Consider the following 16,008-nt stretch of genomic DNA (forward strand, 5'->3'; position numbering starts at 1 on the left):
CAACTAAAGATCCTGTCAACTTGCTCCAGTTCTTTATTTTCTCGTGGAACCAGCCAACAGTGGGGGAAATTGAATTGTCATTCACTTCACAGAGCCTTCTTTTTAGCATATCATTTTTTTATTTGACTCTTGAACAGAAAGGTATAACCAAACTTTGAAAAGAAAATGGAAATCAGTACATAAATAAGGTATCTGATAATCTGACACAATAATGAAAATGATACCATGTAGTTATTCTTTACAAAAGCCCAGAGAGCTAAATTAAAGCATTAAATTAAATCCCACCTACTCTTTCTGCACCATTAAATCCCATCATTCCACAGAAGGATTTAGATGGTTTTATTTTGTATTCTAATTTTAAGGCAATTATTCTCTAAAGTTACAAAAGGCTGCAAAGTTTTTTACTCTTGATTTGCTAATGACTTAGTTACAAAGCATTTAACCTACAGTTGTCTTATAACTAAAAGCTGTTATGTAAAGTTACTTGGGAATGAATATTTTTCTGTAATTTTAAACAGTAATAACTACTAACACTATTACTGTGTGGTGAGTTTTACTGTGTGGCACTGTGCGGAGAGCATTGACATATTTCATGTTACAGTTGACCCTTGAACAACGTGGGTTTGAGCTGTATGGGTTCACTTACAGATTATGATACAGATTTTTTCCAACCCATTTTTCACATACAGAGGTTCTGCAAGGCCAACTTGAGGATTTTGGTATGTGGGTAGGAGGATCTGAAACCTAATCCCTGCTCCTACTGAGGGATGACTGTAGTTTATTTAATCCCTGCCACAACCCAGTAGGGTCAGTTCTCATATTCCCATATTCAAGATATGGAAACAGAGACAGAGTTTGGCTCAAAGGTCATAAGGCTAAAAGGAAATTTAAGCTGAGATTAAAAACTGTGCAATTTATACACTAGATTAGTGTCCTAAATTTGTGTCTAATATACAATTCCACATTGGATTGTAAAGGTGTTTTCCACTGTGGTGGTGGTAGTTATTGCTGTTGCTACAATCCCAGCCTAGCCATGTGTTCATCTGACATGCAGCATGGGAATATGTTAGCATCCCATTTTGTGACCAGCCAAGTCTTGCTGGGATTTAGGAAAGTCATGCTGGAAGTTGAGGTGATAATCTAAAGGTAAAGAATTTTTCTCTTTGATTCCCCATTCACTCCCCATTACTTCTCATACAGTACTGTCACATTAGAAGCTCAAAAATGTCTGTGGATTCTCAGCAATAGGATTTCCCTGGTAAACATTATTTAACTGTGAATTTAATTTGTTCCTCTGAGGGGCCCATTATATTAGAAACATCCATCTCCAATAGATGGCCCCAAATCAACCATGCGGTGGTTCCCTTTCTCACTGTGTGCCCTGGATCTGTCTGTATGCAATGAGTTGAAGTTTTTATTTGTTTTTTAGTGTTTTCTTCCTCTTTTTTAAAATTATATTTTAAGTTCTGGGATACATGTATAGAACATGCAATTTTGTTACATAGGTATATACATGCCATGGTGGTTTGCTGCACCCATCAACTTGTCATCTACATTAGGTACTTCTCCTAATGGTATCCCTCCCCTAGACCCCCACTCTCCAGCAGGCCCTGGTATGTGATGTTCCTCTCCCTGTGTCCATGGGTTCTCATTGTTCAGCTCTCACTTATGAGTGAGAACAAGCAGTTTGGTTTTCTGTTCCTGTGTTAGTTTGCTGAGAATGATGGTTTCCAGCTTCATCTATGTCTTTACAAAGGACATGAACTCATCCATTTTTATGGCTGCATAGTATTTCATAGTGTATATGTGCCACATTTTCTTTGTCCAGTCTGTCATTGAAGGGCATTTGGGTTGGTTCCAAGTCTTTGCTATTGTGAATAGTACTGCAATAAACATATGTGTGTGTGTCTTTATAGTGGAATGATTTATATTCCTTTGGGTATATACCCAGTAATGGGATTGCTGGGTCAAATGGTATTTCTGGTTCTAGATCCTTGAGGAATCACCACACTATATTCCACAAGGGTTGAACTAATTTACACAAAGAGTTGGAGTTTTTATGAAATCTTATATCAGCCTTACTCTGTGCTAGAGCTGTTAATATTAAATACTCATCAAATCTTTTTATTTTAAAAATTGCTTTTATATAAAATTACTTTTATACTTTTATAGCACTGTTTGCTATCTGAAATAGTGTGCTTTCTTTGTATATTTGTAGTTATGCCCCCCTTTATCTACAGGGGGTATATTCTAAGACTCTAGTGGGTGCCTGAAACCACAGATAGCACCAAATCCTATATATGATATATTTTTTTCTGTATATGCATACCTGTGATAAAGTTTAATTTATAAATTGACACAGTAAGGTATTAATAAGAATAACTAATAATAAAATAAAACAATTATAACAATATACTGTTCATAACTTCACAGAAGGTTTTTCTTACCATAGATTTTAGCAACCTCAGTTTACGACTTTTCTCTTTCTTTCTTAAGTAGAGAACTTTCGTGGGTTTTACTTAAAGAAAACACTATGCAGATTCTCTTTGGCATCTCTTAATTGCCAGCGTCACTATTCTTGCTCTTGAGGGCTATTATTAAGTAAAATAAGAGTTACTTGAACACAAGCACTGTGATATTATGACGGTTGGTCTGATAACTGAGACTGCTACCAAGAAACTAATGGGTGTGGATACACCAGAAAAGGGATTCATGTCCAGGACAGGACAGACAGGGACAACACAAGATTTCACAAACTCAGAATAGTACTTGATATAAAATTTATGAATTGTTTATTGCTGGAATTTTTTAATATTTTTGGACCACGGTTGACCTCAGGTAGCTGAAACCACAGAAAATAAAATCCAGAACAAAGAGGGACTACTGTATTTACTGTCTGCCTCCACCTCTGCATAGTAAGCTCCATGGGAGCAGAGACTCTGTGTTTTTGAGACCACCCTTGTGAATACCTAGAACACAAGTATAAAGTGGCATAGAGGAGGCATTCAAGTAATTTTCTTAATGTTTTCAAAGATATTGCCAGGGAGGAAATATAATTTTCCACAACCTCCATGAGTTGTTAGTTGGGATGAATCCTGTAATAAAAGAAAGATTAGCAAGAGAAAAACAAACAAGCTTATTAACATTTGCAGCACGTATACTGTGGGAGAAACCTCAGTGAAAAGTAACTCAAAGCAGTGGCTTAGAACTCTGGCTTACGTAACATCGTCCACAAAGAACAGTAAATTTGTGGAGAAACAGCAGGACAAATGTAAGCTGTTTTCAGCTTCCAAGGGCCAGAAACTGTGAGAAGGTAAATATATGGGAGGAAACTAATGGAGTAAAGTTTTCTTGCAGATTCCTCTGCTGCCATCTCTGAGTTCCTAAAAGTCTAGAGTTGTCTCCAATAAAGGAGACTTGATATCCTGTCTTTAGGCAGGTAAGGGGGAAAGTAGAGAGAGATTTTCCTATATTTGCTCTTTTTTTTTTTTTGAGACAGAGTTTCACCTTTGTTGCCCAGGCTGGAGTGCAATGGTGCAATCTCGGCTCACCGCAACCTCTGCCTTCCAGATTCAAACAATTCTCCTGCCTGAGCCTCCTGAGAAGCTGGGATTACAGATGCCCACCACTATGCCTGGCTAATTTTGTATTTTTAGTAGAGACAGGATTTCTCCGTGTTGGTCAGGCTGGTCTGGAACTCCCGACCTCAGATGATCCGCCCACCTCGGCCTCCCAAAGTGCTGGGATTACAGGCATGAACCACCACACCCTGCTTGCTTTTTCTTAATTGCCTTTGGCTCAAAAACAACTTTTAGGTCAAGGAGGCATATTTTGGGGGCACATATTTTGGTTTCCTTCATATGACGCAAACCTGTTAAGGGAGGGAGGCCGTTACTTCCCCTACATCTTCAATGTTGCTATGTTTATCTGAGATGAGAAGTCTTCATTCTATGTGTATCCTTCTGTTGGGTAAAAAGATAGGGTTTTTTTTCTGTTTTAAACTGATACGTAATATTTTACATATTTATGGAGTACATGTGATATTTTGTTACATGTATAGAATGTGTAATGACCAAGACAGGATATTTGGGGTATCCATGTTGAATAGTTATCATTTCTGTGTGTGGGTGTCATTTGAAGTTCTCCCTTCTAGCTACTTTGACATATACATTTCTGCTAAATATAGTCAACTTACTCTGCTATCAAACTTTAGAATTTGTACCTTCTGTCTAATTGTATGTTTATACCCACTAACGAACCTGTCTTCATCCCCTCCCACCCACACAGCCTTCCCGGCCTCTGGCATCTATTATTCTACTCTCTACCTGCGTGAGATCCATTTTTTAGACTCTCACATATGAGTGAGAACATGTGGTATTTGTCTTTCTGTGCCTGGATTATTTCACTTAATATAATGACCTCGGTTCCATCCATGTTGCTGCAAAGAGAATAATAGTATTCAGCCATAAAAGAAAACAACAGTATATTGTGTATGTATATCGTATTTTCTTTATCCTTTTATTCATTAATGAACACTTAGGTTGATTCCATATCTTTTCTATTGTGAATAGTGCTGCAATAAACAGGTAAGTGCTGGTATCCCTTTGATATACTGACTTCTTTTCCTTTGGATAAATACCCAGTAGTGGGATTGCTGGATTGAATGGTAATTCTGTTTTTAGCTTTTTGAGAAATCTCTCATACTGTTTTTCATAGTGGCTGTACTAATTTACATTACTATCAACAGTTTATAAGAGTTCTCTTTTTAGAAAGCTTATATACTTTTGGTGGGAATATAAATTAGTTCAGCGACTGTGGAAAGCAGTTTGAACATTTCTCAACAAACTTAGAACTGTTTGAACCAGCAATCCCATTACTGGGTATATATCCAAAAGAAAACAAGTCCTTCTACCAAAAAGACACATTCATTCTCATGTTCATCACAGCAGTATTCACAATAGCAAATACATGGAGTCAACCTAGGTCAACCACAAAGAGTAGACTGAATAAAGAAAATTATTTTATTCCTTCTTATAGCTTTTTAGATTCAGAAGATACTTGTGTAGATTTGTTATATGAGTATATTATGTGATGCTGAGGTTTAGGGTATGAATGATCCCATTACACAGGAACTGGGCATAGTACCCAATAATTTTTTTAACCCTTGCCTCCCTCCCTTCCTTCCACCTACAGTAGTCCCCAGTTTCTACTGTTGCCATAGTCTTTCATGATGTATATGTACCATGGAATATACACCATGGAATATATGCTACATATACACAATAGAATACGTGCAGCCATAAAAAAGAATGAAATCATATCCTTTTTAGCAACATGGTTGCAGCTGGAGGTCGTTATCCTAAGCAAATTAACCCAGGAATAGAAAACCAATACCATGATATTCTCACTTATAAGTAGGCACCAAACACTGGATAGTCATGGACATAAAGATGGCAACAAGATCATGCTGCCATGCTCCAGCCTGGGCAACATAGCAAGACCCTGTCTCAAAAAAAACTAAGATAACAATAGAAACTGGGGACCCCTAGAGGTGGAATGGAGGGAAGGAGGCAAGTGTTTAAAAAACTATTGGGTACTATACTCAGTACCTGCTTAATGGGATCATTCATACCCCAAACCTCAGCATCACACAATATACCCACATTAAAAATCTGCACATGTATCCCCTGAATCTAAAATAAAAGTTGAAAAAATAAGGAATACCCTTTCTCCACATCTTTGCAATCAACTGTTTTTTGTTTTAGGTTTTTGTTTTTTCTTTGTCTTTATAATAATGGCCATTCTGACTGGGGTAAAATGATATCTCATTGTGGTTTTGATTTACATTTCCCTGACAATTACTGATGTTCAGTACTTTTTCAAATACCTGTTGGCCATTTGTATGTCTTCTTTTGAAAAATATCTTTTCATTTTTTTTGCACCTGTTTTAATGGGATTATTTGGTTTCTTCTTGCTGAGTTCTTTGTATATTCTGGATATTATTCCATTTTCAGATGAGTAATTTGCACATAGTTTTCTGTCTTTCAGCAGGTTGTCTCTTCACTCTTGTTTTTGTTTGTTTGGTTAGCTTTTCTTCTGTTTTGCTATGCAGAAACTTTTTTATTTAATATAGTCCTAGTTATCTGTTTTTGTTTTTGTTTGTGCTTTTGAGGTCTTGGCCGTAACATTTTTGCCTATATCAGTGTCCTGAAGTGTTTTTCCTATGTTTTCGTCTACCAGTTTTATATTTTCGGGTCTTAGACGTAAGTTTTTAATCCATACTGGGTTGATTTTTGTATACAAGAAATAGGCATCTAGTTTTATTCTTCTGCATATGGATATCCAATTTTCCCAGCACCATTTATTGAAGAGAGTGTCCTTTCCTAAATGTAAGTTCTTAGCACCTTTGTTGGAAATCAGTTGGCTATTAAATAGATGGATTTATTTCTGGATTCTCTATTCTGTTCCATGGGTCTATGTGTCTCTTTTTATACCAATACCATGCTGTTTGGTTACTATAGCCTTGTAGTATATTTTGAAGTCAGGTTAGTGTGATGCCTCACAGCTTTGTTCTTTTTGCTCAAAATTTCTTTTGCTATTCAGGTTTTTTTGTGACTGTATACAAATATTAGGATTTTTTTTCTTTTTGTAAAAAATGATATTGGTATTTTGATAGAGATTTTATTGAATCTGTAGATTGCTTTTTGCATTACAGTCATTTTAATAATATTAGTTCTTCTAATCCATGATCGTGGGCTGTCTTTCTATTTGTTTGTATCCTTTTCAATTTCTCTCATCAGTGTTTTGTAGTTTTCCTTATGGAAATTCTTCACATCCTTGGTTAAATTTATACCCAGATATTTTTCGTAGCTCTTGCAAATGGAATTGCTTTCTTGATTTATTTCTTAGGTGATTCATTATTGGTGTATAAAAATGATACTAATATTTTTATGTTGACTTTGTATCCTTCAACTTTACTGGATTTATCAGATACAAGAATTTTGGGGAGTCTTTAGGTTTTTCTAGATATGAGATTATATCATCAGCAAACAAGAAAAATTTGACTTATACTTTTCCAATTTAGATGCCTGTTGTTTTTTCCTTTTGCCTGATTACTCTGGATAGGGCTTCCAGTATTGTGTTGAACAGGAGTAGTAAAAGTGGGCATCCTTGCTTGTTCCAGTTGTTAGGGGAAAAAAGCTTCCAGCTTTTCCCTATTCCATATGATGTTAGCTCTGGGTTTGTCATATATGGCCTTTATTATTTTGAAGTATATCATTTCTATGCCTAGTTTGTTGAGAATTTTTATCAAGATGGGATATTGAATTTTATCAAATGCTATTTCTGCATCTATTGAGATTATTATAAACCTTCATTCTTCATAGATCTGTTCTTTATTCTGTTAATCTGAGGCATCACATTTACTGATCTGCATATGTTGAATTATCCTTGTATCCCTGGGATAAATCACACTTGATCTTGCTGTATTAATTTTTTCGATATACTGTTGGATTCAGTTTGCTCTTATTCAGTTGAGAACTTTTGTGTCTATATTCATCAAGGATATTGCTCTCTAGTTTTCTTTTCTTTGTTATGTTATTGTCTGATTTTGTTATCAGGGTGATGCTGGTCTCATAGAATAAGTCAGGGAAAATTGTCTCCTCTTCCAATTTTTGGGATAGTTCAAGATGAATTGATGTTCTTTGAAAGTTTGGTGGAATTTGGCAGTGAAGCCATCTGGTACTGGACTTTTCTTCATGGGTAGATTTTTTATTACTGATTCAATCTCATAACTTGTTACCGTTCCATTCAGGTTTCTGTTTCTTCTTAATTCAATCTTGATAGATTGTGTGTGTTTAGGAATTTATCCATTTCCTCTAAGTTTTCCAGTTTGTTAGTGTGTAGTTGTTCATAATAGTCTCTAATGATCTGTTGTATTTTCATGGTAACAGTTGTAATATATTCTGTCTCATTTCTGGTTTTATTTGGGTATTCTCTTTTTTCTTGGATAGTCTAGCAAGTGGTTTATCAATTTTATCTTTTCAAAAAACCAACTTTTTGTTTTGTTGATTCTTTTTATTATTTTTTAGCATCTAGTTCATTTAGTTCTGCTTTGATCTTTATTATTTCTTTCCTTCTATTAATTTTAAGTTTGGTTTGTCCTTTATTTTGTGGTTCCTTACAGTGTATCATTAGATTGTTTATTTGAAATCACTTTTATTTTGTTTGCTACTTTTTTGATGTAGGTGTTCATTGCTGTAAACTTCTCTCTCAGCACCTCTTTTGCTCTATTCCGGCATATTTTGGTAAAGTGTATTTTGGTATACTGTTTTTATTTTGTTTGTTTCAAGAAATGTTATATTTCTTCTATAATTTTTTCCTTGACCCAATGGTCATTCAAGAGTATGTTGTTTAATTTCCATGTATTTGTACAGTTTCCAGAGTTCCTCTTGTTATTGATTTCTAGGTTTACTCTATTGTTGTCTGAGAAGATACTTGATAAGACTTTGAAGTTTAAAAAATTATTGACACTTATTTTGTGACCTAACATATATTCTATCCTGGAGAATGTTGTGTGTGCTGATGAGAAGAATAGCTATTTTGTAGCTGTTGAATGAAATGTTCTGTAAATTTCTCTTAGGTTCATTTGGTCTAATTTGTCATTGAAATCCAGTGTTTCTTTATTAATTTTCTGTCTAAATTATCTGAGTGATGCTGACAGTGGGGTGTGAAATTCCCAACTATTATTGTATTGGAGTCTTATCTCTCCCTGTAGATCTAGTAATATTTGCATTACATATCTAGGTGTTCTAATGTTGGGTGCATATATATTTAGATGGTTATATCCTCTAGCTTACTTTTGTCATTACATAATAACCTCATTTGTCTCTTTACGGTGTTTTTTAACTTAAAATCTGTTCTGTGTGATATAAGCACAGCTAATCCTGCTTACTTTTCATTTCCATTTGTGTGGAATATCCTTTCTTATCTCTTTATTTTCAGTCTATATGTATCTCCACAGGTGAGATGAGATTCTTGTGGGCAGCATATAATTGGATCTTGTTTTTTTATTCATTCAGCCAGTCTATACCTTTTAAATTGAAAGATTAATTCATTCACATGCAAGGTTATTACTGACATGTGGGCTTATTTCTGTTATTTTATTATTTGATTTCCAGTTGTTTTACATATCCTTTGTTCCTTTATTTCACTCTTACTATTTACCATTGTGGCTTGGCGATATTCTGTAATCATAACTTTTTTTATCTTATTTGTTTGCCCTACCAATGTTTTTTATATTTTTGTGTGTTTCGATGACAGTAGAAATTGTTCTTTCACTTCCAGTTGTGAGACTTCCTTAAGCATTGCTTGTAGGGCTGGTGACAAATTCATTTCTCAGCTTTTGTTTGTCTGAGAAAGATTTTACTTCTCTTTCATTTATGAAGGATATTTTGCTGTGTATCGTATCCTTGACTGACAGTTCTTTAAATCTTTCAACTCTTTAAATGTATCATCCCATTCTCTCCTGGCCTGTAAATTTTCTGCTGAGAAATACACTGTTAGTCTGATAGGTGTTTCCTTATAAATGACTAGATGCATTTCTCTTGCTGGTTTTGCAATTCTCTCTTTGTCTTTGATTTTTGACGGTTTTGACTATAATGTGCCAGGGAGAAGAACTTTTTAAATTATATCTGTTTGGGGATCTCTGAACTTGCATCTAGATTCTACCTCTCTTGCTAGAATTGGGAATTTTTTCAGTTATCATTTTGCTAAATAGATTTTTATAACCCTTTCATTTTTCTCTTCACCTTCTGGGACACCCAAAATTCAAATATTTGGTCACTTTATGGTGTCCTATAGGTCATGAATGTTGTACTCCTTTCTTTTTATTCTTTTTGTCTTTATTTTTGTCAGACTAGGTTATTTCAAAATAGCTACCTTTCAATTCTGAGGTTCTTTCTTCCGCTTGATCTGGTGCACTGACAGTTTCAAATGTATTTTCTGTTTCATTCAATGAATTATTTCATTCCAGAATTTCAGATCTAATAATATTTGCTTTATAGATCTGTGTGCTCTGATGTTAGGTGCATATATGTTTAGATGGTTATATCCTCTGGCTGAATTGATCCTTTTATTATCACAATGACCTTGTTTGTCTCTTTTTAATGTTTTACTTAAAGTCTATTCTATGTGATATAAGTATAGCTACTACTGCTTACCTTTGGTTTCCATTTGCTTGGAATATCCTTTTCCATCCCTTTATTTTTAGTCTATATGTGTTTGGTTCCTTTTCATGATATCTGTCTCTGTGGTAAATTTCTCACTGATAACCTGAATTGTTTTTCTGATATTTTTGTGTTGTTTTTCAGAATTATCTTGTATCTCACTGAGCATCATTTTTCTATCACACTCCTACAGTATCAATATTTTAAATTCTGTTTCCAGGACTTTATGAATTTCTTTTTGGTTGGGATGTATTGCTGAATAATTATTATGTTCCTGTGGAGTCATCATATTTCTTTACTTTTTTATGTTTCCTGGATCCTAACATTGATTATCTGTACATCTGGTGTAACTGTCACTTATTCCAGTTTTTTGAATGTGCTTTAATTGAGGAGGAATTTTTCCTGAAGATGTATCAATGGTGTTGGTTGGGTAGGGAACTTTGATTTTGAATCTGGGTGCATACAGTAATGTAGTCTCTGAATGATGCCTTTGGCTATAAATGGTGTCAGTGTTGTCTATTATTTCCTCAGTGGCTTAAGGTGTATTTATTATTGAAGTTTTGCTGTGAACTGGGATGCCAGGTGAGCCAGTCTCCAGACCTTAATGGTGGCAGCAGTGGGTTGACCGTGCCTGTCCTTGGGCCCCAGGGCAGCATACACTGGATCCTATGTTAGTGGGTCCAGGCAGGCCAATTCTTGGGCTTCTAAGTGGCTTACTTGAGTGCCAGAAATAGCAGCAGGGGATCAGGTGGGTGTGCAGGTTCTCAAGTTCCTGGGCAGCAGCTGTGGCATCAGTGGTAGCAGTAGCAGTGGTAGAACAACTCTCTAGGACCCAAGTGGTCCACACGGGTAGTAGCTGCAAGGGATTGAGCAGAAGTCAGTCCCCATATCTGCAGGTGGCATGGCAGTCGGTGCCAGCTATTGTGGTAGCAGCAGGTAGAGAGGGTCCCACCTCATACCCCAACAGGAGTACCCAGGTTCCTCTAGTGATGGACTGGGCTGGGTGAGTCCCAGCCTTCTAGACAGTTTCCTCAGGTACCTGTTGTGGGGTGAGGGGGTGTAAAGCCAGGCTGGGAAGATCTGCCCTCAGGCCCTCTACAGTGATGCATGCAGGTACTTGACTGTGGTAAACAAGGACGAGGTGATCCTCAGGCCACTGGCAAAATGCTCAGGCCAGGGTGGCTGTAGCCGCACTTTGGCCCTACTATTGAGCAGGCCGGGGTTGCTTTTTCTGGAAGTAGCCATTAGGATGGCAGCTGAGAAACCTGTAGCAGCAGCATTCCAGTCATGAGCAGTGGAATTTGTCCTTGGGACACATGAAATTGCACAGCCACACCTCTGCTGGAGGCAGGATATGGTATTACTGCCTGTGGCTTCCACCTCAGCCCCAGTGGCAGAGTGGGACGCAGTTCAGTGAGGATAATGCTCTCAAAATAGCACCATGCCGCAGCTCCTTAGGACTTGGTGTTTGTAGGATCGAGCATGAACTGTCTCTCTGCAGCCGTGCCTTCATGCAGTCTCCAGACACCTCCCTGTCTTAGTCTTGGGGACCTCAAGGGTCAACGGGTTCTACTGTGGCTAGGATTATGGGAGACTGTGGCTAGGATTATGGGAGTCTGTGGCAGGATTATGGACCAGTGGGGCTCTCTTTCCCCACATTAGGAAGCCACTCCAGACTCCCAAAACAAGATAATATTTAAGTCTGCTCTATAGAAATGTAGAGATTCTGAAGGACTTCCTGAGAAATATTATAACTTCATACAGTTTTTTTAATCTTTATTTTTCTGTTGAGAAAATATATTCAATAGATATCATTCATCTGTGCACACTTTGATTGACATGAGTGAGGACCCTCTTAGTTACAAGTCATACATTTATAGGCTCCTGTGAACCCCAAATATCTGAAACAGGTCTTAGTCAATTTAGGAAGTTTATTTGGCCAAAGTTGATGATGCATACCAGCAACACAGCTTCAGGAAGTCCTGACAACATATGCCCAAGGTGGTCGGGGCACAGCTTGGTTTTATACATATTAGGGAGACCTGAGACCTCAGTCAATACATGTAAGATATACATTGGTTGCATCCCAAAAGGCAGGACAACTCAAAGCAGGGAGGGGACTTCCAGGTCATAGGTCAGTAAGAGACAAACGGTTGCATTCTTTTGAGTTTCTGAGTAACCTTTCCAAAGGAGGCAATCAGTTATGCATTTACGTCAGTGAACAGAGGAATGACTTTGAGTTCTGTCTGTTCTTCATCCACAAGGAAATTTCTCTGTGAGGGAGGTATGTAGCTTTTTTTTTATCTTAGTAGCTATCTTTCTTAGGAATAGAATGGGAGGCAGGTTTGCCCTAAACAGTTCTCAGCTTGGCTTTTCCCTTTCGCTTAGTGATTTGGGGGTCCCAAGATTTGTTTTTCTTTCACACTCCTACAGTGGAAGAGTCCAGGGGTTGATCTGCAGGCAAGATTGAATCCGAGACCTCAAATGGTGAACTAGGGACTGTCTTTCCATCCCTTTACTGCTCTTTCTGTTGCCTTTTTTCTAACCAGGACTCTACACAGTTCCTGTTTGCATTGTAAGGGAGGAAAAATAGCTTTTGCCTCAATCCTCGTAAGTTCTTAGTTGGAATGAACCCCTGTAATATAAAGCAGATTAACAAGAGAAAAACAGTTAAATATATTGTATGTATATAAAAATATATGTATATTTTTCAAGTATGTATGTAATACATATGAGTATTATGTATTATATATGTAATACCTGGGAAATGAGTAGTTCTCAAAGAAGTGGCTTTGAATTCTAGCTTAAATATTATTCAACAAAGAACAGTAAATTTATAAAGAAGTGACAAGATAAAAGAAAAAGATTTAATTCTCTAAGGGCAAAAAATTGTAGGAAGGCAAATAAATGGCAGATAGAGGCCAGCAAGTAAAGCTTTTTCATGTCGATTCCTCTGGTGCCATCTTCAGGCCAACAAGGATCTCACGTTGTCTTCCATGGTTAACCTTTGTCCTCCCTGGTAAAAGAGGGACCAAGAGACATTTTATCTTTATAAATCTATGTCCTGCTTTTAGGCAAATAGAGAAAAGACAGAGAGCTTTCCTGCATCTGTGTCTTCATAATTGTCCTCAGCTCAACAATCTTTGAGCTAAAAAGGCATATTTGGGAGTGGCATATTCTGGCCTCCCACAGCATTTTGCTCACTGCTTATAAACCCACCAAAATTCCAGTAGTAGACTCTTGCCTAGCTTGGGTCTCATGCTCACCCCCATATTGGGAGTTAAGGGAGACTTAGCCCCTCAAACCACATGAAATGAGTTGCCCATAGGAGAGAAGTGCTAGGTTCTCAGAAAAGGGAGAGGAAAAGTTTGTTAGACTGACCAGAATTATAGTTGCCATAATATATTACCAGTGGGTAGGCTTTAACAGTTCATAAATATTTATTGAGTGACTACTATATACCGTATATACTCTTCTCTTTCTACTTCCCTTCCACTTCCCTTTAAGAAAACATATGTGAATATGAATAGTATTAAGATCATCTTGAATTCCTTCCCATTTATTTTTAGGTGAATTATTTACATACTTTCATAATGAAACTATTTGTGGTAGGTAGTTAACAAATAAATACTTGCTAACTAGTGTGAAAGAAAAATATCTTGGGCCCCAAAATCACTAAGGAAAATTCAAGCTGAAAACTGCTCAGGGAAAACCTGCCTCTCATTCTATTCAGAGTCATCCCTCTATTCACTGAGATAGAGGCATATTCTGATTGTCTCCTTTGGAAAGGCTTACCAGAAACTCAAAAGAATTCAACCATTTGTGTCTCACCTACCTGTGACCTGAAAGCCCCCTCTTTGCTTCAGGTTGTCATCGCTAGCCTTTCTGGACAGAACCAACATACATCTTACTTACATTGATTGATGTCTCATGTCTCCGTAAAATGTATAAAACTAAGCTGTGCCCCAACCACCTTGGACACATGTCCTAAGGACTTCCTGAGGCTGTGTCATGGGCGCATGTCCTCAACCTTGGCAAAATAAACCTTCTAAGTTAACTGAGACCTGTCTCGGATATTCTAGGTTTACACTAGTTAGTAAGTAAGTATTTATTTGTGCTTTTATTAAATTTCAAGAACAAAAAAAGAATCGATCTTTACCCTTAAAAGATTGAGAATTGCTGTTTTAACAGATAAAACTCCAGACTGTGTTTGGCTACACAAAAATAACCATCACTTTATAGCTAAAACTATGATTTTGAAGAGTGAGAAACACACCATTAATAAACCAATCTTGTATTAGATATTTTGACATTTAAATTGACTTCATGCAAATAAAATAAGCAGATTGAATTTTCTGATTTTCTCATCATGCACTATATAGATGCATTTCACATTCACACCTTAAAAAATCTAATAAGGACATTTTATCTCTTTATGTCTGGCATGTCTTTTCCTGATGAATTCCATAATCAACTAGAATGACACTAAACTGAGAAATCTCACATCACTTTCTCTTGCTTCTGTTTTATTGTGTGATCTTTCCAGGTAGTTGATTTTTTTGTGTGTGCCTTTATGGAAGCATTCTGAAGTTACTACCCATTTCTACTACTTAAATAAAATGTATTTTTCCTACATGGGAATGAATATCAAGGGGAAGAATTGAAATGTTCATACCCATGGTCCTCATCATAAGAAATAAAGTTTAAAAGAATGTTCACTTTATCCTGACCTGACTTTTAATATTTAGGGAAAATGCTCAATGTGTAGCTCTAGCTAGTGGCATTACAATGTCACACTTTGCTGTTTGACATTCAGCTTTGTTAATCAAGAAAACCATAGATTGGCTCTTTGCATGTTGATTAAATTGATTACAGCTGTAGTCCTTGATAACACTTTTTTAAGTGCCTGTAATTAATCAGACAATGCTTGATTAGTTTTCTGTTGTGAGCAGATAAACTGACTTCCTTGAGAATTTTCAGCCCTGAAATGATTCCCCTCCAATCAAAGGTAAAAGATAAGTGAGTCACTATATAGTTTTCCATGAGGTTTAGACCTTTTGTCCTCCAGCAACTAAAAAAAATTATTTGAAATGAAAATAAAAACATAATATCAAACTTTTCACAAACTCATGTAAATGGATCTCCTAAAATGGAAAATGTCTATGAGTTTCCTCTGAGATTTTAGCTAGGCTGTCCCTCTATTGTAGAGCATCTTCCAACTTTGCCATTATAACTATTATTTGTCAAGTTATATCATTGAATAGACAGACCTGACATTGTAGATATCAGCCCAGGAACCATTTTCTTTTAATAAATCAGCCTCTTGAATTATATGTTTAAAAAATAAAATAAAAAGTTAGCACCTACTTGTTTTAGTCATATCTATAGTATTAGATAAAGCAACTGTTGTTTATGCAAATGAAAGCTTGACAATTTCCAGGAACATTAGCAATATTTGTAAACACCCAAAATATTTAGCTTTCATCACTGGAGTTTACTTTTTTATTTATTTATTTATTTTTGAGACAGGGTCTCATTCTGTCACTCAAGCTGGAGTGCGGTGGCACAATCATAGCTCACGATAGCCTTGACCCTCCAGGCTCAAGCAGTCCTCCCACTGTAGCCTCCCAAGTAGACTTTATTCATTTATTTATTTATTTATTTTGAGACAGGGTCACCCAAGCTGGAGTGTAGTGGTACAATGATGGCTCACTGTAGCCTCGACCCTCCAGGCTCAAGCAGTCCTCCCACTGTAGCCTCCCAAGTAGCCCAATTAGCTGGG

General features: G+C 36.6%; 1 protein-coding gene across 6 annotated transcripts in view; it reads left to right on the top strand.

Annotated features, from left to right (window-relative positions):
• CFAP20DC (CFAP20 domain containing) overlaps positions 1 to 16,008 on the top strand; it is a 288,204-nt gene that overhangs the window by 248,043 nt on the left and 24,153 nt on the right. Inside the window, exon 16 of one of the 6 annotated variants that reach the window (XR_001824890.2) lies at positions 3,358 to 3,439. The exons of the other annotated variants lie outside the window; for them this stretch is intronic. The gene's annotated coding sequence lies outside the window, so the exon portion shown is untranslated. The remainder of the gene's footprint in view (positions 1 to 3,357; positions 3,440 to 16,008) is intronic. 6 annotated transcript variants of the gene reach the window in all.

This window comes from Cebus imitator, unplaced genomic scaffold (assembly GCF_001604975.1).
Source record: "Cebus imitator isolate Cc_AM_T3 unplaced genomic scaffold, Cebus_imitator-1.0 Scaffold48, whole genome shotgun sequence".
Lineage (NCBI taxonomy): Eukaryota > Metazoa > Chordata > Mammalia > Primates > Cebidae > Cebus > Cebus imitator.